The 26871-nt window shown below is 36.5% G+C and overlaps 1 protein-coding gene and 1 long non-coding RNA gene across 2 annotated transcripts in view; one reads left to right on the top strand and one right to left on the bottom strand.

Annotated features, from left to right (window-relative positions):
• KCNH7 (potassium voltage-gated channel subfamily H member 7) overlaps positions 1 to 26871 on the top strand; it is a 495299-nt gene that overhangs the window by 161381 nt on the left and 307047 nt on the right. The window lies entirely within an intron of this gene.
• LOC143676355 (uncharacterized) lies at positions 12793 to 23195 on the bottom strand. The gene is made up of 3 exons (XR_013172029.1): positions 23140 to 23195; positions 13726 to 13767; positions 12793 to 12859 (listed from the first exon to the last, which is right to left on the bottom strand). It is a non-coding gene; the product is annotated as an uncharacterized LOC143676355 (long non-coding RNA).

The raw sequence follows: 26871 nt of genomic DNA, 5'->3' as shown, positions 1-26871 counted from the left end.
ATAATATATTGAATGTTGTCTATGACCTATGCTGAATGATTTTTCTCTTTATTTTATTTTAACATTCTGAAAATAATGTTTCCTTCCATGTAATATCCTGTAGAAAAGTGCAATGCTGATGAGCATGAAGATAAAACCTTTAATTTGATCTTAAATGTTTTTGAGAGTAAACTCCAACCCTTATACCTCATTTTAAGTTATCTAGTTACTGGCTTTTAGAGGTGTTTTAAAGGGTCATGAGACAGTGATTTGTAGTCAAGTGTTTTGCAAGCACCCAAATAGCCATTCCTAGTGAAGTCTAGCATATCTGGTCTGATTTGTTAACCTCAGTGTTTTATGGACACTTTGGGGATGGAAATAGAAAATAAAATTATTTTTTCAAAATTAAAATGCTGTGTAAATGGATTTGAACCTATGTAAATTTTTGAAAATGACTTGAAAGCATTTAATGAGACTTTCTAAGATAAAAATAGGCTATTATGAATACACACACACATTTACACATACGCACACACACATACACTAAATATCAAGTAAGTTGTTGAGCATGCACCGCTAGCAGTTTGTATTATGCATGTCTCAAGTAAATTTTTTTTCAGAGGTACACATAAAACTATAAATAAAACTAAACCGCAGGAGAGTGTTTTAATTATTTATATTTCGCAATATTCAAAATTGCTTTCTTTTACTTTTCCCAATGATTCCTTTAGCGCCATTATATTTTGATGGTGTCTTTAGTAACAAGCAACCCTTTGACTGTACTATACTAGTTGTTAAGAGTCTGGTAATGCAGTGTGCTTGTTGTTCCTTATTAACTGAGTTTCTGATTATGTGAAAAATGGTTGATGCAGTTAGTTATGAAACCAGTGCCCAGGTACACAGGGAACACATAGGATAATTCTGTTTCTAAAGAAAAACCACAGAGCCTTAAAGAGAGCAACTGATATTTAACTATTTTAATAAGCCAAAACTCTGATTTTTGAAGACAGCAAAACAGATTTGTTGTATCATGTTCATCCAGGAAAAAAAAAATCCCTAACTGAATGAGCAACAAACCTTTCAATTTGTTAAAAGACTTTGACAGACTCAAAAAAGAAACAGATTCTTAAATGTTAAGGAAAAAACTGAGAGCAACAGTTTTTAAACCTCTGACACAATCACTAAGAAACAGATTCTGTTAGCTTCATAGAAGCTGGAAAAGAGCTTTATTTTTCAAATATACTGACAGACATAAAGTCAGTACTGGATTGAACAAAGTCCTGGATTGAAGAAAAGAGAAAGACTCTTAGCAAACTGACGTGTAGAATTCTGAAGTGCATGTCTAGTAGAGCAGGGGATGGCAGTTCCATCATATTTAATTCAGCCCTGTTTCCTTTCTCATGCACCCCAAAAATATGCATTTCAAGTCATGATCCTTACAGAGGATCCTCACCCACTGAAGGGAAAGCAGAGAAGCTGGCCCACGGGAATCTCTGAGTTTTACACACGAGGTCAGTCAGCTTACAGCATGAACAGAGATTCAGTATAGCATCTTTCATGGTTTCGTGGCAGATTTGTAGATGAATTGTGTTTGCTTTTGGCCTCTTCCTACAGTGATCTTCCAAATGTCTCTTCTCTTCCCCGGGGTTGGTACCCCAGGGCGTGCATGGTGCCTCTGCCCACAACCTCACCGCTTTCGACATTGCAACACTTGCTCTACCTAGAGGCTACTCAGTCTGAACTTCTGATACACTTCTTATGTTCTGAATGTATTTGCATTTTAGTTGGGAAAGCTCATTTATTTAAAAAGGAAAGGAAGCATGTGAAGATTCATATAGTCAGGTCCTTTCCACCATCCTTGCAATTATGCTATAGAGCTAGATGCCAACTTTTACAACTCGTCATAGCCACAAGATATTGTCGTTGTTGTTGTTTGTTTGTTTGTTTGTTTTTTGCATGGACAGGCACCGGAAATTGAACCGAGTCTCCGTCATGGCAGGCGAGAGCTCCACCACTGAGCCACTGTTGCCCACCCTGTAGTTGTTTTTAATAGGGGGAAATACAGTTTTCTCTTTTGTTGTTCCCTAGGTCATATTGTTTGTCTTCATTTCTTGCCCCTGTCACTTATATACATCTTCAGAAAATGGCCAATGGGAAGGGGCAGAGTAGAAAGTATGCTTTTAGATTAATCATTCTGTGTTTAGAAAAAGGGGACGCTCCCATTTTATTTAGAACATCATGAAAAAGGAAGCTGAGCCTATCAGGAACAGGAAAGACAGACTTTTAAGTCTTTAAACGTGATTATTAACTATTCATTTGTTAGTTACCCCTTACTAAGATACAAGCAAATACAAGGCAGGCTATCAGATTTCAAGCCCATCTCCAATAAAACATATAAGTGCTTGAAAAGTGATTGAATCTGAAATAAAGAGAATAATCTGTCACTTAGGGATAGAAATTGTAATTGCTGTAGGCCTAACTGACACGTTTCCACTGTTCTGTTTTATCAAAAGAAATTTATTGGCAATGAGGATGGGAAGAAGTCTCAAACCGTTTCTAACTGCAAATCTGCCTGACCAAAGAGAATATTTTCCTGTGCAGTAACTATTCCAGAATTAAATCTACTCTAAGATAAAGCATACAATGTTTAGCATCTAGGAGAGGATAATTATCACATAAGGGAGATCTAAAAGGTAATAAGTAATTTAGATGTATTTACTCACTTAATCTTCACAGTAACTCCATATGTTAGTCTTATGTTCTCCATTTTATAGTTGAAGAAAGTAAGGCTCATGGAGATAAAGTAACTTTCCTTCTAAGTAAATGTAGAACATGGAATTGAAATACAGGTCTGTTTGACTCCAAAGCCAGTGGTTTTTCTAAAATGCAAGTTCTTTGAGCTTTGCTGAAATATGATTGATTCTTAGGGAGGCTCTAGTTGCATGCCTTTATGAAAAATAATGGAAATACTATATGAGGTCTGAAAACTTTTTTTAGAAAATATGGCAGATAAGGCTGAGAAAGATGAATGTATGCAGGGAGAGTGAACAAAAAACAGATTACGTTATCCTACAAAACATTACAAATGCTCACTGACCCTAGAGAAGAGAGTCAGAGGCAGAAGGAATAAATAAAAGGGAAATGTAATGCTTACAAGTTGTCATGGATTTCAGTCTATAGTCTTAACCCTGTGGGTACATTTTGCTACCAGAGAGAAGGATTAGTTTAACAGGAGAAAATACTCTTCTGTTGATATCTATAGAATTCCACTCAAAGATGTAATCTTCTTGCAGAGAGCTAACTGTTTTATGGATCTGAAGTAAAAACAGAAGAGTACCAGATTTAAAGGCTGAAGAAAGGAAATTAAACAGAAGCTGTACTAGAGGCCATGATTTTCAGTCTCTTTGTACCAAGTGTGTGGGCTTTGAATTGCTATGAAAAGAATGAAAGTAATGGGGTGGCCGTGATTTTAGAAAGTCTAAAACCTTAAACTCAAACTCTTAACAATCTACCTTGCCCAAAGATTGATATACAAAGCAAATCATATTTTCCTTATATAGATTTGGCCTTCAAAGGATGGCAGGAAACCGATTTAATTCATCTTATATTTAAAAAATATAACTACGAATTCATGGGTTTGAAGGTATTTTAAGGGTTTCAATAGACTGCATTATTCTTTCTGAAGCTCAAATAGGCCCATCTTTGGCAGTAGAGGCATCTTCGATTTGGCTCTTCAGCCCTTTTGACATGATCCTAGTACTTGCTGTTAGCTTCTTAAAGATCTGATCTGACACATGTCCTAGGCTTGTTCATGCAATCCTGCCCTAGACCTGGAATCAGCATTTACTTGAAAAAACCCTGGTTCCTTGTAGGAATGGATATCAAAGCCACAACATGGCTGCAGGGATGCTCATTGTTACTGCCTGGGCCACTGTCTCCAGACGCTTGGTAGGCAGCATTAGGAAGTATACCTGGACATATAAAATACCTCCTGAGCTCCTACTGCTATTTCCCATTCACATCAGAACTGCTGCATGTTTTTTTGATTATTATTATTATTATTTCACCTCTTCTAATCTTCTACATCAAAAATTCTAGTTCTCAAGGACTCAGAACATGATAGAGTTGCAGTAACCCGCAACTGCTTATTTACTTTATCCCACAGTACACAGGAAATAGATTCAGAATAAAAGTACAACTAGCACTATTCCCAATTTAATTACAGAAAACATTTATAAAGTTGTTTTTTTCACATTTGCCCACTCTGTTCCTCTCCATTAGTCTTCATTCTACAAGTCATCACATGTTTAATGATCATTAAGACCTAATGTGGATACTTCCTCTAGTAATTTGACTTGTCTGAGGCTCATTCTCTGGTAGATTCCTGAGAATCTAAGAATTGCATTTTCATAATAGTTTGTGAACTTTACACTTGAAAGTCAATTGTACTGGACAAGAAATCCCTGGTTTACATTTTCTATCCTTGAGTATCTTAACTGTTACTCTATTTTCTTCTGGCATAAAACATTGCTTGTGAAAATTCTGATGATAATTCAATTCATTAATTATCCCCCCCCTCAATAAATTGCTCAATATGTGAGCAGTGTACATACTTCCTTACCTCCTCTTAGTCATTTAGCCTGGCCTGTCCTCCATTCCAGGGAAGCATAGTCCTGGCAAGAGCAAAGAACCCATAAACCACTAATTATGCATGCTCATTTCTAGAGACTGTAAAATCAGATTCTTGAGTCAGGGGCTTAAAAATCACAGAACCTAGTTTCCTCATATGAGGGTCAGGTATACTCAACACCCCCCACACACACACACGTACACACACTCACACACACACACTCACACACAACAGAAATTGTTCTTCAAGTGTTTGGTACTATATAGATCTATGAATACCTACTACCCTTCCAACAAAGTGAAGTGACCCTATATAAAGCTGAACTATTGGGACAGGGAGAACAAATCTGAGTTAATCTGTTAATGACCTATTTCAGATATCTTTCTCAATGACATTAGACGCCTTGTTTTTATCAGTTGTAAAAACCCAGCCTCCAAACCACAGTGGAATTATACTCATTATTTCCTAATTTCTGAAGTGCTGAGGAGAGTTCTTCTTAGTACTTATACTATGCAAATTACTGAAAGATAAGAGAGCTAAAACTGTGATGATTAATTATAGTTCCACAAATGTTTTCAGCTGGAGAATATACATCATTAAACTCTGGAGATACTTGTTAATAGCTAGACCTTATACTTGTATCCACCTTTCTCTGAGGGACATTGAAAACACTATCTCATTAATCCTTACAGTCTTTTTATTAAATTATGAAATCAATGCACAATTCAAAATTAATAGAAGTAGAATACTGTTTCTTCTTCCCATAATATCTTAATTGAGTCCTTATTATCTGTAATCTCCTTTGAGACAGCAGCCAGTTTTCTTTTTTTCTATATTTGTTAATCATAGGAACGCTTTAATATTCATGATCAGTTCCTTTTACCACATAATTCTCAGAGATTTAGAAATTGTCCTCATTATTCTCACCCATTAAGTAAGAAATGTCATCTTCTTTTATTAGGCCTTATTGCCATATTTCCCCACCATATGTTCAATGCACTCCTGCCCCATTACTCAGAAATATGTTGCCAAGACCTCCTGAGTGCCGTGCAGACAGCTACCTCCTGCCATTGGTGGGGTTCCTCTCCCTTAACTATTCTGATAAGCATTTGGATGTATATGACCAGGTGATGCACTGTAACACCTAGCATGTTGAAACTAATTCTTCAGTGTTACTTTATTCATTTTTAATTCCCCCCAAACTTATAACATTCCTCTGATATTTAATTAGAACTGATCCTGAGGAAACACAAATTTCAAGCTATGGTTGCGAACTACTAACTTAACCTTGCTCAACATACCCCTCCATGAAAAATTAGCCGCTTCCTTTCCTGTTGAACTTTTTATCTTTGGGTGTTACAGATGCATTTATGCTGAATGTGGTGTTTATTTGCTCAAGAACTCCTTTGAAATGAAGAATTAGGGTAAAGCCAGCAGGTTCTAGGGATGTGTGTTTCAATGAATAATTTTAACAAGGCAAAAAAACATCAGCTAGTCAATGTAGATAAATTGTATAGAGAGTCCCATCCACTAGAAATATTTTCTTTCCCATTTATTCAAAATAGTTAACTTATGTGGACAATTCAGCATTCTCACCTAGATAGATATAACTCATATCTGATCATTTACCTTATAACAAATTAAGCAGAAATGACCATGCAGTTCTTCTTTCGTTTACTTGTTGAATTCTTTTCTCTGGGTTATATAAAAGTTTTTCCTGGAACCCCAGCATTCCCTTCTCCAAAGTCTCTTTCCCCTTCACTTTTTTAATGCTTGTTTGTCTTGCTGAACTACTTGCAGTTTGCTGGCTACCTTACAATATTACTTGTTTTTGGAGTACCTGTATTTTGAAGTTGCTTCTAAGTTTTCCCAGTTCTTGAACATCAATATTTGTTTTCTTTTCCCCAGAGTTTGAAATGAAACATAAATATGAACTTCTATCAATTCTTAACATCTCACCTGCACTACTGCTTTTGCCCTTTATGGTATTATGCCAGAATATAAAATATCAATAGAGAAAATATCTAATTATCTAGAAACTCCTTTCTTACCTATCAGATTTGTCAGTAGCAAATGCAGCAATAAACAGTCTGTTGATTACTGCCACATAAGCTTTTCAAAATGTAGTCTACTAGCTTTTTTGGGGCGTGGGGGGGGTCGGGGTGCATGGTCTGGGAATCGAACCCCAGTCTCCCAAGTGGAAGGCAAGCATTCTACCACTGAACTACCATGCAGCCGGTATCTGAGCACCCAGTATACTATCTTATTAAGTACTCAGACATTTCAGGGGCCATTTCAGTTGCAGAAATATGTGAGTGTGTGTGTATGTGTGTATACGCATGAGTGTGCACATGCATGTAAGTACAGCATAAAATTTGTTTAGAAAAAGTATGACATGGATTCGGAAATACCCAATTCCTTGTAGCCATGGTTTAACTTTGATTTTGAAATCTAATGTTTTCTGTATTAACATTTGTTTCTCTCAGACAACTCCGGTGTTATTGTCTTAATACGAAGTTGGTGCAGGTTATCACATCTGCAGAGTTAAATCTGATTAGTTATGTCATGGATCGAATAGATAGGCAGCAGCAGAAATCATAGGGGAGTAAAGGGAGATTTTATCCTTTTAAACTATCAAGAGAATAATATCAGATCTTAAGAACCCTGGGGCATAGGTGTTGGATGTCTTAGTCAAAGTCTGGAATTGTTTCACATTCTTTCAAATGGCTGGTATTATCACTTTAAAATTAACTGGTACAAAAAGTCATAGAGCAGCAATACTTCACTCAAAAATATAAGATAATCTGCCAAAATGATATGTATGTTTGGAGACAAATTGTACAGGTCCTGGTTTGTTATTCAGTTGAGGGATGAGTTAAGAAAACGTAAGGTCAAGTAAGAGGTTTTTTCTTATAGCAATGGAATTTTAAAATGGATTCCATACATATGTGGAAAGTATAACTTCCTAGCCTGCTGTTTCCGCTTACAGCTATGACATCTCCAATTACATTCCTCCTGAATTTGTTGGTAGAGGATTAAGTGTGAAATTTACTTAAAGGTCTCCATTGGTTAGGAAACAAAAAAACAAACAAAAACAACTATTGGCCTAGAGCAATTACAAAAATGTATAAAACTTAACAAATATCAATGGATCCTAGGAATCTAAATTAATAATAATAGCCCTAGGAAATAAAATAATTTTTAAACATCTAGAGGTACCCTCCACTCCATTTTTCTATGAATTTTGGCATAGCAACAGGTTTCCTATTATAATTAAGATATATTTTCATTTAATACCAATTTATCATACTAGGAGATTTAAAATGTTTATTTTTTTTAAAATTTAACAGTCCATCTCTATCATTCATGCATGAAAATGACTCTACTGAGTGAAATTTTTGGCGAAGAAGCAGGCAAGCCCTTCTACCTCTCCATCCTAAAGTGAGAGGCAGGAGAAGAGATCATTGAAATTGACTTAGCTACCCAACTGAGACGTGCAGTCAGCCAACCAGAAATTCTAGCAAATGGGGTAGTGCTGAAAATGGGAAAGGCAAGAGGCTTTCTCTGTAGAAATAAGAAGTAGGGCTTTCCAAAGTGAAAGTTTCCTCCCCCTAAACAAAAGTGTCATTAAAACACCAATTATCTGATATGATAATATTGGCCAAATTCCTCCTTCCTCTCCTAGGGTATCTATAGAGGTCAGAGATCATTCACAGACTCACGATGTATGAATGAGATAGCAATGATTATTCTCCTCAGATACTGTATCTGAAAGAGATATTGATACATTTCCTCCATAAAATAGGAGTTCTGGATACCATTTGGGTTTAGATTAAATGATGCATGCTGCAACTAGAGGATTGCATTATAGATAACACTATTGTTTCCCTTCTTGTAGGCAATAATCCCCTAAAAGGAACTAAATACATTTTAATCAGAAACAGTATAATCAAGTTTAACCGAGCCTTGCACAGCATAGCTTTTGAATGGAATATATTTGTACTATGTATCAAATTTGTCTTTTCAGAAGAAAATATGTTTTAAGATTCCTGTGCTACTAATTGTTACACTGTGCTTTGAAATTTATTGCTTTTTTGTATATATGTTATTTTTCACAATAAAGTCAGTTGTGATGATGAAAATATATATATACTCCTTCTAGCCTCCAGTGTACTGCCAGCCATATGATTGCAAATCTTAAGCCATCTCTCTATTTTCTGAGGCTATAACATCTCTATTGACAGACTCCAGCAACCCAAAAGAAGTGACATAGAAGAACCCTAGAGCTGGTGCAGAATCTTGTAATTATGGGTCGGTGTCAGTAGAACTTTATTATTGCAAAATTGGAATCCATGAATCTGTCTTCTAAACTTAAAAATTTGACAATTGACAACCAAACATATGTTCAGGAACAACTATGACAGGAAGCAGTTTGTGTTCATTCCCAGGGTGAACTCATCCACGTGTTTAAAATTCATAACAGCAAAAGGGTAAGTTGCCTTGGATTTCTCAAAAAAAATTATAACTGCCTATGAAAACAGTAAATTGACTTTAATAGAGCTAGTCAATATTCCTTTCTAATGCAATGAAATATCTTGGCAGGAGATATAAACCTCCTGATTGTTTAATGAGTTTTTATTTTGTTCTGAAAACTTAAGAATTAGTCCTACATATTATGAATTATCACTAGTAAATTTGCTTTTTAATTGGTTCTCTATGTAGAGAAATATGCTTTAATTAAAATTTATTAATGAAACACTTGATAACAGTAACTTAGAATAGGTATACAAATAATTTTTACTTACTTAAAAGGCTCTTGGACCTTAGAAATCCATCCTGCCAATGTTTCGTTCTATGAGAAAATCAGCCTGTTCATGTTCATGCTCAAGAAATTAAAAAAAAACTGAAATAGAGATTAACATATTGTTTTCCTGCCCCATTGTTAAGCTCTCAAAATAGTGGGGTCTTAGCTGATAAAAATGTTTAACACACATCTGTCTGTAAGAAAACACGCTATGATTTATAGTGTTTGCTGATTGTCATAGTACATCCAAACTATTTTACCTGTATATTGATCTTAATTGTGGTATATCTGATCTCAAGCTACCAATGAAACAACACTGAATGCAGAGTCCAGAAGAGATGTGCAGTAATATACACCATTAAGACGTATTTCTACCATATAGCTGCAACAGACCTAAATAACCTTCAGTAACATAGATGACAGTAAAATGTAGTAAAATAATTAGAAAGTGAAAGTGTCACATATTTGCTACCTTTGTTTGTAATAAATTAATTTAATCATAAATTTATGAAATTTAATTTTGATCATAGCTATGTTTAACTGCTTTCTCACAAAATTCCTGATATTATCTCACTCAGTTTTTGAGAGTCTGGATAAGCTGGTATGAGCCAGTATGTGCTGGATCTAGCCTACCTCTGGAGCTAAGCACATTATTTCCTCCACTGCTACCTAACAATGTGAAATGTCATGGTTTTAAAACTCAAAGGGTGGAGCATGAAGGTAGCACTGTCTAGAAGATGGTCCAAGGTGGAACAATTATGGTCAATATCAAGTTTGAGTGTTTACCAGCATGTTTTGTTTAGTTTTTTTCCTAGTGGTTATTATTATTTTTAAGGACAGACCGCTGGATGCTAGCTCCTGCTCATCGTGCCCCTGGTAAATCTAGAGAGGGAATCCTGAAGATATTCATAACTACTCTTTGACAGAAGTAATTTCTTATAAAATAAAAACACTGCCCTGTACTGCCCATGGGTCTTCGTGGGGAATCTGGAGGATTAATATGAACAGAAAGTTACTTCTGTCCAATGAAGCAGTTAGTGAAAACTCATCTGGGGCTGCCAGGCTGGCTGGTGATCCTGAGGGATTTATACTGGTAAAGATGCGCTTATCCAGGAAATTTGGTCAAACCTATAAGCCATAGACCTTAAAACCTTGCAATTAAGAAGGATGGAATATGGAAGAAAATATGGAATTACAGAAGGGATTTAAAAGTATTTCAAAGGAGAAAGTAGATTGGCAGTTTTCTTAAAGCATGCCATTTAATGCCTATATTTAGATGAAGATCCTAGGTCCCCCCACTCCCAACAGGTGCTGAACTGATTTTCATCTCTCGTAAACTGGGATTTGCAAAACATGACCCACACTGTCTCCCTGGGTATCCCTTATAACCAAACCATGACACACATTTATAGTGCGGCTGGCCAAGGTCGATAATATTATCGCTGGCAATGAAATAGAATATAGTTCATACTCACGAAGCCTGGCTGATAAAAATTATTTTTTCACGTTGGGAAGATGATATTAGCAAAAACTCAGGATTTAAAATTAATTGGAACTTGTACTATAAAACTCCTCTAATTTGTGGAGGAGTTGACCACCTCGGATATTTGTTTGTGTGTATGTGTATGTGTTTGTGTTTTGTTTTGTTTTCCCTCCCAAATAAAGGACAAAGTGAATGTGTTTTTAAATTTGGGCATTTGAAACTAGGACATTGCTTTTAGTCATAGAGTGCTTAACTTCTCTTCTATAAAAGAGGGTTACATAAGGTAACAATAAAATCCTGTAAGTTTTATATATATTAGATAGTAAAGTCATTTATCCCAGCCCAAAACTAAACTCCTCCCAATAGCCCACTGAATGTACTTTCCTTCTTTGCGTCTCTTTTTGTCTTTTTTTCCTGATTACTAGTTCTCTCTCTTTCTGCTCCCCGAGCCAGGCCCAGGCACAGTCCCCTCTGAATCATGGCGTTAGTTTCTCAGACACATCCCTAGCTTTCTACCCTGCCCTCGTCAAGTTTCCCTAGTATATCTGAAATTTCTCCTCATTCCGAGCACTTTGATCACTGCCCAGCAAACATAAAAGATCCATTCCCTAGTCCACCCCTTTGCTTCCCTTTTTTTCCCTTACATAATATTTCCATCTTGAAAATCTATTCTCCCAGCACCACCTCACTCAGTTCCAGCTTTACCCCAGAGCGATTCCCAATAATTCTAGGATTCCCTTCGGACTCTATACAGCATGTCATTCTCTTGCACTATTGTATATCCAGTTAGCCTTTGGTTGCATATTATCGTGTACTATACTAATTTTCTATTTGTACATTTTATTTCATAAATAAGACGTTAAATTCCCAGAGGGCATGTATCAAAAGTATACATCTTTAATCTTGACTGTATTGCCTAACAATTTTCTAGGCATGCAATAAATACATATTGATACCAGAAAGTGCTATGATTCAACTGAAGAAATACTAGGCCTAAATTAATTTAGACTTGCAGGAAAGTTCTTGTTATACTAGGAGATTACTTTTCTGATACTATCCTAAGCCTCTTCTAGAAAAGTCTTCACTCTGTTCACCTGTATGAACTCTGGCATGCTGGGGAAGTTTTCTCGAAGGCTTAAATTGCTCTAAATGAGTCACATGTGATTAGATTAAGATTATTTTAAGTTTAAAAATAAAAATTAAAATCAGGCAGGCAATGGTGGCACAGTGGCAGAGTTCTTGCCTAACCTGCCAAAAACCTGGGTTCATTTCCTGGTGCCTGCTCATATAAAAAATATTAATAGTAAAATAAAAGAAGAGGGAAGAAGTACTTGCAAAGAGTAAGTTGTTAAAACAGTATATTAGAAGAGTTGTTTGAATGTTTGAGAATCATTTTAGATGTGATTAACAAAAAGGTATTAGGTCAAGAAGAGGAGATAGGATTCTTAAGACTGTGGTTTATCATTTAGGTGACTGTGGATGAGCCACTTAATTCCTTTGGTTCAAAAAATGAGGAAATTATAGTTGCTGAGTCCAAAGGCTGTACTTTCAGCCTAAAGATCTCATCATTTCTAGGTGAGAACTTTTTCTAAATGAGGAATGTTTAACTCAGATCTAAAGATATTAAATTTCTTTTTAAAATATCTGTACTATCCAAATAGTAAATTGCATATTTTATTTGACTACCAGATAATAGATATTCATTTAAGAATGCTGACATTGTGATTTGTTTCACAGAGGGAGACGTAAATCTATATACTAAAGTGTAACATGTCCATCTGTGAGCAAATAAATGTCGTCACCCTTGTATGCCCTGCAGTAGAGATTCTGTTTCATTCAGCAGGAAAACCATTTCTGTATTACACTTTCTCCTACTAACAATGCTTGAAGTTTTACCTGTGTGCTTCAATACTTTCTGCCTCCATATTATCTTTCTTCTGTACCTGATCTTTTGATCCATGTCCTTGAGAAGAGGAATGAGAAAAAAATCAATACTTTCATATATTACGCAAGCCAAATTGAGTGTAATGCCCTATGTATGAAAGTATTTCTAAAGATGAATAGTATTGATTAACAAATAATATATTGTCTGGGTTTTCTCCTAAACGGAGATCATTCAGGAAATGATAGTTCTCTGTGGTTTTATCTGAATGTTGTGATATTGATCATTGCAGATACATATAGATTTGTTAGTAAATTTTTAAACTTGGTTTCAAGATCTATACTTTACCATTTATTGCTTTTCCCTCTGACTGTGAAAGCAATTGATGTCTCTTTATTTAAAATCGTAAATTACCAAAGGGACAATGAAGAAAGTAAAATAATCTGCAATCCCACCACCCGGAAATAGCCATGGAAACATTGTATTAAACACTCATCCAATATTTCCTGTTATAAAATGTGTGTATTTTGAAGAGAGTATACGTCACTTTATCCGCACTTGGCTGCTGTCACAAGACCCTGAAACAAAGATTGGCTAGGATGCAGCCATGGTATACTATACTTTAAGCATTTTGTTACAGAATTTCCCACATTTTTGTAGCCTATCTCCCCTCAGAGCAACTAAACGTAATAAAAAATAAATTATTATAATTGTCAAGAAGTGGGTAATGGCAACAGCAAGATTTTAGTTTGCAAAAAATGGCCCATGGCTTGTAGATTTCCACTGCTAAGCACACTAGATAATAATTGGATACTTACTGAAATGAAAGGAAAGGAATCTGGCGATTTTATGCTGGCTTCAAGCACCCCCTGGGCATTGGAGTAGGAATTGTATTCTAAGATGTCACCCATCTTTTAGCACAGTCAAAAATAGTTTTATGACTTTACCTTTGTGATAAAATCATGGGCATAAGTCACTCCAACCAATCTCTAAAAGAAGAAAATTAGTGTTGGAAAAAAAAAAAAGAAGAAAAATTAATTTCCAGTAATAAGAAGCAAATATCAAGTGCTAAGGAGTTTAGATTTTCAAAACTCTCTTTGTTTTTTTTAAATCTATTTTCTCCTGAATGCATGAAGCAAGCTGCATAAAGACCCCTTTTAAAGCAAAAAAACCACCTATTACCATAGACTCCTAGTCTTCACTTGAGTTATTTTTGTAACATTTAAACACATATACATGTAAAACTAGCTGCAAGCTCCTGATATACTTTTAACTCACATATAATTACACAATCTACATTTACATTAAATACAAAAAAAAAACAAAAACAAACTATAAAGCCAGTACCATTTCATTTAGCAACACTAATAGGAATCCTTTTTGTTTGTTTGTTTATTTTTGTTTTTGGTCCCAACCAAGTCACATTCTTACCATGAAGGGCATGATGTGGTGCTGACTGCAAAAGCGTGAGTTTTGCGGAGGGGGGGGGGGGCGGAGGCAGGGGCAAGAGAGGAATTCTGCACCTTTTTCTTTTAAATTTACTTATTTATTGAAATATGCATAGAGAAAAGTTTACAAATCATAAGCGTCTAGCATGTAATCATCACCCGGTTCAACTGATAGAATTTTACCATCAATCCCAACGCCAGTCCTACCTACCCTCCTTCCCGAAGGTTATCTAACATTAGTTTGTGAATGTGGCCTGTTTATAGTATTGCACCCACCATGATTCTTCAAATTCCACCACTCTCTCTTTTTATGTACGGTGAAGCATGTGTTTTTATGGCACTCTCTAATGTCATTTGCCTTTCTTTTTTACACAAATGTATTATTTATATGCTAAGCCCACATTTTCCATTAAAAAGGACAACTGGCATTAATAATATGCTCATTATTTGCTGACAATGTTCTAAGTGCCAAGTTCTGAGCATAGAATAAACTTATTGAGATTTAAAGTAACACTCTAAAGAAGATACTATATTTCCCTTTGAATAATTGAGGGAATTTAAGCAGAGAGAAGTTAAGTAATCTGCTTAGGGCTTTATATTACGTAAACTGTGGGTCCAGACTTCAAACCCAAGTAGTTGGGCTCCAGAGTCCATGTCCTTAATTACCTGTCCTGCTATACCACATCTCTTTAGAAGTGTTTTTAAAGTGCCAAGTGGCACCAACTTCATGAAAAACACAAACTGAAATAGAGTCATAGACATCCCTTGGCAGTACCAGTAATAAAATGATGAACCCCATGATCAAATATAGGTGTGCACTGATATTTAAGATTGTGATTAAATTTCAAAGGTCATCTTAGAAAATATACTCATACAGAAATTTGGAAGTCCCTCTCCCAACACCTACAGAGATGTCTATGATCCCTGTTTGAGGAAAACTGAATGTGAGAAAAGAAAACCTTAGATGGTCTTTTCCTTTTAAATGGCAATTTAGTTGCCCTGGAGAAGCTATGTGAGGAACCACAGACACTTAGAATGAAATCCACTGGAAACAAGAGCTGAGAGAGCCGTTTGAAACCTGAAGGCTGGAAAGAAGGACAGCAGATGTCACCATGTACTTTCCTACGAGACAGAGGAAACCTGGATGCCATTGGCTTTTCTTGAGTGAAGGTATCCTCTTGTTAATGCCTTACTTTGGACATTTCATGGCCTTAGAACTGTAAATTGATACCCTAATAAATCCCCTTTGTAAAAGCCAATCCATAACTGGCATATTGCATTCTGGCAGCATTAGCAAACCAAAACACCTTTGCCTGCCCTCTATAGAATGAATATTTAGTATCAGTGAAATGAATAATTAAAGAGCAGGTACTGCTTATTTCATGCAATATTATTTTCAAAATGTTAAATGAAGTAGATGTGCTACAACTACTGACATTAAAATTAGTTGGACTAATTTTATTATTGTCTATTTCTTTCATTAAACAGAATCTGTGATTTAGGAAGATTGTTACTGGAATATATTGTGAATGAGAAAAAGTTTCTAATGAGTGTCCTTAAGAAGCTCACTTAGAAATGTAAAGTATACAGACCCTAGTTGGGTAGGAATCTTGTGAAACACAATCTACTCTTCTCTTTAGTAAAAATAATTGACTTATCCAGTTTCTGCTTGTGTCCCTACTGGTGACTTCAGCTCATGTACTGACAGACCCATCTCTCTGGACCATTTTTGAGCTCTACCCTTTGGCTTACAGCAGTATTTCTCATCCATGACTTTAATGAGGAAATGATGGATGGCTTGGGAGCACACCCAGTGGATGCGATACTGCTAGGTCCGCCCCACAAGATAGCGCTCAGGATTCCCTCTTTCTTTTTGCTTTCTATATTGATCCCCCCCAAAATTTGTGTTTTTTGACTTGGCAAATGTATTCCTGGTATTTGTTGATATTAAATTAAACTATAAAGACTTCACCGTTTTCTCAAAGAGCGTAATATTTTTTAAAATGTGACTTCTACTGAAAATTTCTCCATTAGAAAAATTTAGAGAACCATTGATCTTACTCAAATTTGAAGACACTGAACCTTTTCTCAGGACAGCTCTTATCTGTCAGCAAATTCTAATCAAATTATTACTCTTTTATGACTGTGCGTTCTCTTCTTACAACACTACCCTACTTGAACTTAACTTCGCTAACGAGTCTCTTAAGAACTGGCCCCCCGCTTACAGGCCAGCCCTCCATTGGGCCGTTCTCCCCAGGGTTTCTGAGCCTGAGGTGCACCTGGTCCCTCAGTTCCCCCACAAAGACCAACCCCCCGGCTTGGGCCCTGCATGGAGTCCTCTGGGCTGGACGCTTTTACATGCACTACCACGCTTTAAAAAATGTTTCTTTCATCTCTGTGTGCTTCTTTAAAAATAAATTTCATATGTTAATTCTTGGAAATTAAAAAACTATTCAGAAATGCATGATAAAGTGAAAATTTCCCCATAATCCTATGCAGCAAGATAACCAATATGTAAATTTTTTCTATTTTACTTTCCTTAACTTTTCTAAAAATTGTTTTTAAAGATTAAGTATAGTCGGGGCCAAGATGGCAGCTTAGTAAGGTACGCGCGTCTTAGTTCCTCCTCCAGAGCAACTACTAGGTGACCAGAAACAGTGCAGAACAGCTCCCGGGGCCACGACAGGGACTGGACACACAGCATGCCCCAGTCTGAACTGGCTGGACTGGCTGCGGGACTCCGCTGTGGTGAGCTCCCCGAACGGCGCGCGCTTCCCCGGGCCGTGGCGGCTGGCGGCCGGTGCCCCTCCCTCCCTCCTTCCAGGACCGGCTGGGAGTCTTGGAGAGGCGGGTTTCCCGAGATGTGGCGGCCGGCAGCCAGCGCCCCTCTCTCGCAGGAGGCTTCCTGGTCTGGCAGCGAGTCTCGGATCGGCGAGTTTCCCAAGCCGCGGAGGCCGGCGGCTGGTGCCCCTCCCCCATAGGCGGCTTCCTGGTCTGGCGGCAAGTCTCAAATCGGCGAGTTCCCCAAGCCACGGCGGACGGTGGCCAGCGCCCCTCTCCCACAGGCAGCTGCCCGGAGAGAGAGGAGGGAGTTTCCGACAGTGGCAGGGACTGGGTCCAACCAAACACCAATAGTGGCATTAATAAAGGAACCACAACATCTTTTACTGGTGGGACCCGAAGATAGACAAGCGTCATATACTGGGCAGGATAAAAAAAAAAAAGCCCAGAGACTTCACAGGAAAATCTTTCAACCTGCTGGGTCTCACACTCAGGGAAATCTGATTAAATGTCCAGATGCCAGCAAAAAATAAAAAATCACACCAGGAAAATTGAAGATATGGCCCAGTCAAAGGAACAAGCCAATAGTTCAAATGAGATACAGGAGCTGAGACAACTAATTCTGAATATATGAACAGAAATGAAAAACCTATTCAAAAACCAAATCAATAAATTGAGGGAGGACATGAAGAAGGCAAGGGATGAACAAAAAGAAGAAATGGAAAGTTTGAAAAAACAAATCACAGAACTTATGGGAATGAAAGATACAGTAGAAGAGATGAAAAAAACAATGGAAACCTACAATGGTAGATTTCAAGAGACAGAGGTTAGAATTAGCGAACTGGAGGATGGAATATCTGATATCCAAAAAGAAACAAACTATAGGGAAAAGAATGGAAAAATTTGAGCAGGGGCTCAGGGAATTGAATGATAATATGAAGCGCACAAATATACATGTTGTGGGTGTCCCAGAAGGAGAAGAGAAGGGAAAAGGAGGAGAAAAACTAATGGAAGAAATTATCACTGAAAATTTCCCAACTCTTATGAAAGACCTAAAATTACAGATCCAAGAAGTGCAGCACACCCCAAAGAGAATAGATCCAAATAGGCGTTCTCCAAGACACTTACTAGTTAGAATGTCAGAGGTCAAAGAGAAAGAGAGGATCTTGAAAGCAGCAAGAGAAAAGCAATCCATCACATACAAGGGGAACCCAATAAGACTATGTGTAGATTTCTCAGCAGAAACCATGGAGGCGAGAAGACAGTGGGATGATATATTTAAATTACTAAAAGAGAAAAACTGCCAACCAAGAATTGTATATCCAGCAAAATTGTCCTTCAAAAATGAGGGAGAAATTAAAACATTTTCAGACAAAAAGTCACTGAGAGAATTTGTGACCAAGAGACCAGCTCTGCAAGAAATACTAAAGGGAGCACTGGAGTCAGATATGAAAAGACAGAAGAGAGAGGTGTGGAGAAGAGTGTAGAAAGAAACAAAATTAGATATGATATATATAATACAAAAGGCAAAATGGTAGAGGAAAGTATTACCCAAACAGTAATAACACTAAATGTTAATGGACTGAATTCCCCAATCAAAAGACATAGACTAGCAGAATGGATTAAAAAACAGGATCTTTCTATATGCTGTCTACAGGAAACACATCTTAGACCCAAAGATAAACATAGGTTGAAAGTGAAAGGTTGGGAAAAGACATTTCATGCAAATAACAACCAGAAAAGAGCATGAGTAGCTATACTAATATCCAACAAATTAGACTTCAAATGTAAAACAGTTAAAAGAGACAAAGAAGGATACTATCTACTAATAAAAGGAACAATTAAACAAGAAAACATAACAATCATAGATATGTACACACCGAATCAGAATGCCCCAAAATACGTGAGGAATACACTACAAATACTGAAAAGGGAAATAGACACATCTACCACAACAGTTGGAGACTTCAATTCCCCACTCTCATCAATGGACAGAACATCTAGACAGAGGATCAATAAAGAAACAGAGAATTTGAATATTACAATAAATGAGCTAGACTTAACAGGCATTTATAGGACATTACACCCCACAACAGCAGGATACACCTTTTTCTCAAGTGCTCATGGATCATTCTCAAAGATAGGCCATATGCTGGGTCACAAAGCAAGTCTCAACAAATTGAAAAAGATAGAAATCATACACAACACTTTCTCAGATCATAAAGGGATGAAGTTGAAAATCAACAATAGGCAGAGCACCAGAAAATTCACAAATACATGGAGACTCAACAACACACTCTTAAACAACCAGTGGGTCAAGGAAGAAATTACAAGAGAAATCAGTAATTATCTCGAGGAGAATGAAAATGAAAACACAACATATGAAAACCTATGGGATGCAGCAAAGGCAGTGCTAAGAGGGAAATTTATTGCCCTAAATGCCTATATCAGAAAAGAAGAAAGGACAAAAATTCGGGAATTAACTGTCCACTTGGAAGAACTGGAGAAAGAACAGCAAACTAACCCCAAAGCAAGCAAAAGGAAAGAAATAACAAAGATTAGAGCAGAAATAAATGAAATTGAGAACATGAAAACAATAGAGAAAATCAGTAAGACCAGAAGTTGGTTCTATGAGAAAATCAACAAGATTGATGGGCCCTTAGCAAGATTGACAAAAAGAAGAAGAGAGAGGATGCAAATAAATAGGATCAGAAATGGAAGAGGAGACATAACCACTGACCTCACAGAAATAAAGGAGGTAATAACAGGATACTATGAACAACTTTATGCTAATAAATGCAACAATGTAGATGAAATGGACAACTTCCTGGAAAGGCATGAACAACCAACTTTGACTCAAGAAGAAATAGATGACCTCAACAAACCAATCACAAGTAAAGAAACTGAATCAGTCATTCAAAAGCTTCCCAAAAAGAAAAGTCCAGGACCAGATAGCTTCACATGTGAATTCTACCAAACATTTCAGAAAGAATTAGTACCAACCCTGCTCAAACTCTTCCAAAAAAATTGAAGTGGAGGGAAAGCTGCCTAATTCATTCTATGAAGCCAACATCACCCTCATACCAAAACCAGGCAAAGATATTACAAAAAAAGAAAACTACAGACCAATCTCTATAATGAATATAGATGCAAAAATCCTCAACAAAATTCTAGCAAATCGAATCCAGCAATACATTAAAAGAATTATACATCATGACCAAGTAGGATTCATCCCAGGTATGCAAGGATGGTTCAACATAAGAAAATCAATTAATGTAATACACCATATCAACAAATCAAAGCAGAAAAATCACATGATCATCTCAATTGATCCAGAGAAGGCATTTGACAAGATTCAACATCCTTTCCTGTTGAAAACACTTCAAAAGATAGGAATACAAGGGAACTTCCTTGAAATGATAGAGGGAATATATGAAAAACCCACAGCTAATATCATCCTCAATGGGGAAAAATTGAAAACTTTCCCCCTAAGATCAGGAACAAGACAAGGATGTCCATTATCACCACTGTTATTCAACATCGTGTTGGAGGTTCTAGCCAGAGCAATTAGACAAGAAAAAGAAATACAAGGCATCAAAATTGGAAAAGAAGAAGTAAAACTATCACTGTTTGCAGATGATATGATACTATATGTTGAAAACCCTGAAAAATCCACAGCAAAACTACTAGAGCTAATAAATGAGTACAGCAAAGTAGCAGGTTACAAGATCAACATTCAAAAATCTGTAGTGTTTCTATACACTAGCAATGAACAAGCTGAGGGGGAAATCAAGAAAAGAATTCCATTTACAATTGCAACTAAAAGAATAAAATACTTAGGAATAAATTTAACTAAAGAGACAAAAGACCTATACAAAGAAAACTACAAAGAACTGTTAAAAGAAATCACAGAAGACCTAAATAGATGGAATGGCATACCATGTTCATGGATAGGAAGACTAAATATAGTTAAGATGTCAATTCTACCTAAATTGATTTACAGATTCAATGCAATACCAATCAAAATCCCAACAACTTATTTTTCAGAAATAGAAAAACCAATAAGCAAATTTGTCTGGAAGGGCAGGGTGCCCAGAATTGCTAAAAGTATCTTGAGGAAAAAAAACGAAGCTGGAGGTCTCACGCTGCCTGACTTTAAGGCATATTATGCAGCCGCAGTGGTCAAAGCAGCATGGTACTGGCATAAAGATAGATATATCGACCAATGGAATCAAAGAGTGCTCAGATATAGACCCTCTCATCTATGGACATTTGATCTTTGATAAGGCAGTCATGCCAAGTCACCTGGGACAGAACAGTCTCTTCAATAAATGGTGCCTAGAGAACTGGATATCCATATGCAAAAGAATGAAAGAGGACCCGTATCTCACACCCTATACAAAAATTAACTCAAAATGGATCAAAGATCTAAATATTAGGTCTAAGACCATAAAACAGTTAGAGGAAAATGTAGGGAGATATCTTATGAATCTTACAATTGGAGGCGGTTTTATGGGCCTTAAACCTAAAGCAAGAGCACTGAAGAAAGAAATAAATAAATGGGAGCTCCTTAAAATTAAACACTTTTGTGCATCAAAGAACTTCATCAAGAAAGTAGAAAGACAGCCTACACGATGGGAGATAATATTTGGAAACGACATATCAGATAAAGGTCTAGTATCCAGAATTTATAAAGAGATTGTTCAACTCAACAACAAAAAGACAGCCAATCCAATTACAAAATGGGAAAAAGCCTTGAACAGACACCTCTCAGAAGAGGAAATACAAATGGCCAAAAGGCACATGAAGAGATGTTCAACGTCCCTGGCCATTAGAGAAATGCAAATCAAAACCACAATGAGATATCATCTCACACCCACCAGAATGGCCATTATCAACAAAACAGAAAATGACAAGTGCTGGAGAGGATGTGGAGAAAGAGGCACACTTATCCACTGTTGGTAGGAATGTCAAATGGTGCAACCACTGTGGAAGGCAGTTTGGCGGTTCCTCAAAAAGCTGAATATAGAATTGCCATATGACCCAGCAATACCATTGCTAGGTATCTACTCAGGACATAAGGGCAAAGACACAAATGGACATTTGCACACCAATGTTTATAGCAGCATTATTTACAATTGCAAAGAGATGGAAACAGCCAAAATGTCCATCAACAGACAAGTGGCTAAACAAACTGTGGTATATACATACGATGGAATATTATGCAGCTTTAAGACAGAATAAACTTATGAAGCATGTAATAACATGAATGGACCTAGAGAACATTATACTGAGTGAGACTAGCCAAAAACTAAAGGACAAAAACTGTATGGTCCCACTGATGTGAACCGACATTAGAGAATAAACTTGGAATATGTCATTGGTAACAGAGACCATCAGGAGATAGAAATAGGGTAAGATAATGGGTAATTGGAGCTGAAGGGATACAGACTGTGCACCAAGACTGGATACAAGAACTCAGAAATGGACAGCACAATACTACCTAATTGTAATGCAATTATGTTAAAACACTGAATGAAACTGCATCTGAGGTATAGTTTTTTTTTCTTTTTTTCTTTTTTCTTTTTCTTATTTTTTTCTCTCTATTATCGTTTTATTTCTTTTTCTGTTGTCTTACTATTTCTTTTTCTAAATCGATGCAAATGTACTAAGAAACGATGAATATGCATCTATGTGATGATATTTAGAATTACTGATTGTATATGTAGAAAGGAATGATTTCTAAATGTTATGTTAGTTAATTTTTTTAATTAATAAAAAAAGTAAAAAAAAAAAGATTAAGTATAAAGAATTCAATAAATACAAAAGAATAATGCGCTATGTATCATCAGTAACCTCCCATCACACTCCACCACCCAACCTGGAGAATGTAGCCTTGCCGATACCCAAGGCCTGAAGGCGGTCTTTGAGTATATGAATCTCCCTATTCCATGTCCCTCTCCCCTTCTTCAGAATAGTCTCTCTTCAACTTTCACAGAGATTCTCTGAGGTAGATATTATCGTACCCACTTAAAGATGAATAAATGAAGACCTAGTTTAATAACCGAAGGCCACACAGTCAGTAAGTGACTCTAACTCAGGACTCTCTGATTCTAGAACTCAGTCTCTTACCTGTACTGTTTTCCAGGCTTCCTATACCAAATTTGAGATCCTTATAACTGCTGTCCTAGCATTTAGAACTTCACTTTCATGGAAGGATTGTGATTATAATTACATAGTTACTTGTATACATACTGGTATAATGGCAGTCTCCCACTAGATTCTAAGTTCTGTAGAGTACAACATTATGGATGTGTCTTATTCACCATTGTAATCCCAGTTACTGGAACTCAGTATATGCCTAATAAATGGATGAGCAGATGGACATGGGACTGATTATTTTTATAATCACTAATTTCATAGACATCCAAATGGTCCTAAAAAAAATACCAACAAATTGAGTCTATGATGTATATACACACTATGAAAATATCTCTCTCCCTTTTCATCCCAATTCCTACTCACTCACCAATCAGCCACCTGCTCCGCAACTGGATCTTCTATTTCTCCTTTCTCACATTTCTCAGATTGTATATACCTCCTTTCATCATCTCCTTCTTGCCTTCTCTGCCTTCTCAAAACAGCCACATGGCTTTTAGTTGATTAAAAATATTGTCAGAGGGAGGATGACCCACTGCATGAGCACCATCCCACCTTCCTCCCTCCTTTGGGAACAATCACAGTACAGTTTGTTGAGGCCCAGACCATGTTTGTGCAGAGCACAGGCTGGTGCTGCCACAAGACCAAAAAGTCGCCAGGCACAGACATGGACATTGATTTATTGGGGCTTATGGACAGGAGAGGGTCTCTGGAGGTTTACAACTCTGTAAGAGACAGGGGTGCAGGGGAGGGTAATATGTGATTTTAGAACAAAGACATTCCATGTAATATGAGGACATCAGGTCTCTATATAATCATTAAAGCAGCCTAAAGCCTGATTTTTTACTAAGATTAGTGTTTAAGGTACAGTCCATGCCCTTTTTACATCCACGGTTACATTCTTCCCTCTACAGGGAGACTGTTTACTCTCTTGATCTTTGTCCTTGGCTAAAGCAGTTTGTTACAGGCCATTTGGGAGGGGTCTTGGGTCTGCAGCCATCACACAGGTCTAGGGAAATTTGCCTCCTTACAGTTTTGATCCTTAAAAGAGCATTGGCACAAAATACTGAGACTGTAATGGCTCAGCACTGTAAGATGGTGGGAGTGAATATTGTCGATTAGCTACGCATTGTCATTCTTCATCTAGAAAGAAAGAAGATATTCTTTATTGATTATGATTTTGTGGTAGGTTTAATTGGGGCATGTTTTCTACTTCTGAGAAAAAAAATCTTTTTTTAATCTAATTTTTACATTAGATAAATTCCCAAGGCATCATAAACTTTAAATAATTTCAAATGAGTTTTTAAAATGGGTTTTCAAAGAGCCAGATGAATCAAATTCAGTAAGATAGTTCAGAAGGTGATTAAAATTGAGAATTGTAAGGTGCAGAAATAAATAAGGCATAATACACTAATTAACACAAAGCTGAACCCTGCCTGAGTTTTCACCCTGAAAGAAAAATAATTAAAAAGAACACTGTGAAGTATTTTTATATGACTCTTAGGTTACTGAATGGATACGAAAAAGGTAAAGATATAAAAGAAATTTGAACATGAAACTTACAACATAAAAGCAAGAAAATACATGGTTTGATGCTGTTTTTCAGTACTTAACTGTCTAAATTGCTTCTATATTTTAAATAACTGCTCAGAGTGCTTCGGTAATTTACACATTAGGGATACATTAACATAAAATGATGATCTTAAGTCTAGGATTTATTAAAGCTTTAGTATTTCCCCTTCCCCAAAGCATAACATGCAATTAATTTAAATGCAGTATGGCTTACTCATCTAACAATGCACTCTATTAAATATACCTGTACATTAGCCTGTACTTGAAAATATCACAAGGTTATATGTTAAACATCTCTCTGGAATAACTAAAGATATGGCTATGAGACAACAATTCTTTTCATTCTGAGAACTGTACAAGTAAGCTCTGGAAAATTACTGTTTGGCATTCCTCTTATATGTGGTTCTTCCTTCCCTTTATATCTCAAGGGCTTCATAGCAACTTTGTTAAGAAAAGCAACTGAAGTTTCTGAAGCATTGTCCTCCAAGTTCATTCATGTGCTACTGTTGTTTCAGATTTCACACCTGTGATTTCTTATTTCAAATTTTGCCTCACCATATAGTTATACTTCTTGAGGTTCATGTTTCAATATAAAACTTCTAGACTCAAACATCTGCAAGGGTATACAGTGCCCATTGCATTCACAACAAAATATCCTTCAAGGACATCCAGTGTTCATTGCATTAATTACAAACTCTTTGGTGAATTTGAGAGTGAATTTTGCGCTCATCATCGTCGTTTAATCTCAAGGCTCCACCAGATTTTCTCACTCTAGTTTTAGATAAACATCCTATATAACCCAAATCTTTGTCCTCCATTCCCTAAACATACTCAATATCTACTAGGAAAATAGACCTTTCCTCCCCTACCAAGAACTTTGAAAGAATTCCTTGAGGGTGAGAAATGAGTAACCTGACCTAAACTTTTGTCTTTTAAAGTCTGTAAGGGATGAAGGGGTTCCTTGCTCTCAAAGACTGTAAAGCAATATCTCTCCTGACAAGACTACCAGAATATACTCATATGAGGTCAATTTTTTGTGTAATGGTGTCAGTGAAGACACAATCTTCAGTTCTGAGGTTATTAGTTGATGTCATACATTGCACACCCAACATCTATGAGGAGATGTTTATTGAAAACAGAAATTCATTATTGCTGATGAAAATCTCTTTTTTTAAAACTCCATCTGGCTGGATTTTAAGCTTACTCTCTGTCAGAAGCATCATCATCCTTTAGCAATGTTCTTGGTGCTTTAAACGCAACTCACCTACATATGATAATGAGAGCAGCTATCAGTTATTGAACATGTAAAACATACCACATCCTTTCCTGGGGAATTTACATATATGGTCTCGTGCTATCATAATGGGTGAGTTATTAGGGAAACAACATTAGGAAAAATTGCATGAGTCTTCATTTAGTGTAGAACACTAGAGTCCTGCAGCACTTCACCTAAACTCAAAACCAGTGCCCCCTGGTAACTCAAGTTCCCAAATAACAGTCTCTAACTAGAGGAGCAGGGCTGCATAAACCTTCAATTGTAAAATGAAGTATTTGCACCGTTTCATCAAGGAGAATGTTGGAACTCAGACAGGTTTAAGTAACTTGGCCCAGAAATGAATATATGCTTGTGTGTGTATTGGTTTCTTATTATATTCATTATTTTAATATGAAAGTTATTTCATACTCTCTTAACACTTATAAATGTATAAAGATCTTTCATTTGTAGTGTCTCATCTTGTTCTCTAAATTACCTGATGATAATCCAATAGAAAAATGGGCAAGAAAACATAAACAGGCCCTTTAAAATAAAGGATATCCAAATTGCCAACAAATAAAGAGAAATTCATCAGGATAAAACAAATTAAAACCATAATGTGACACCACTACATGCCCACTACAATCAGCCAAAATTGAAATACAGATAATACCAAGCATTGGTGAGGATGTGAATCAATCAGAACTCCCACACACTACTGATGCAACTTTAGATTGGTAAAACCAGTTTGGAAAATGGATTGGCAGTAGGTATTAAGTGGGAGACATGTTCTCGATGACCTAGTAATTCCACTGAGATGCATAATATGTTTACTAAAAGAAATGTACAAGCATATTCACATTGGTATTATTCATAAT

This window comes from Tamandua tetradactyla, chromosome 3 (genome assembly GCF_023851605.1).
Source record: "Tamandua tetradactyla isolate mTamTet1 chromosome 3, mTamTet1.pri, whole genome shotgun sequence".
Taxonomy (NCBI): domain Eukaryota; kingdom Metazoa; phylum Chordata; class Mammalia; order Pilosa; family Myrmecophagidae; genus Tamandua; species Tamandua tetradactyla.
This window is presented reverse-complemented; position numbering and strand designations above follow the sequence as displayed.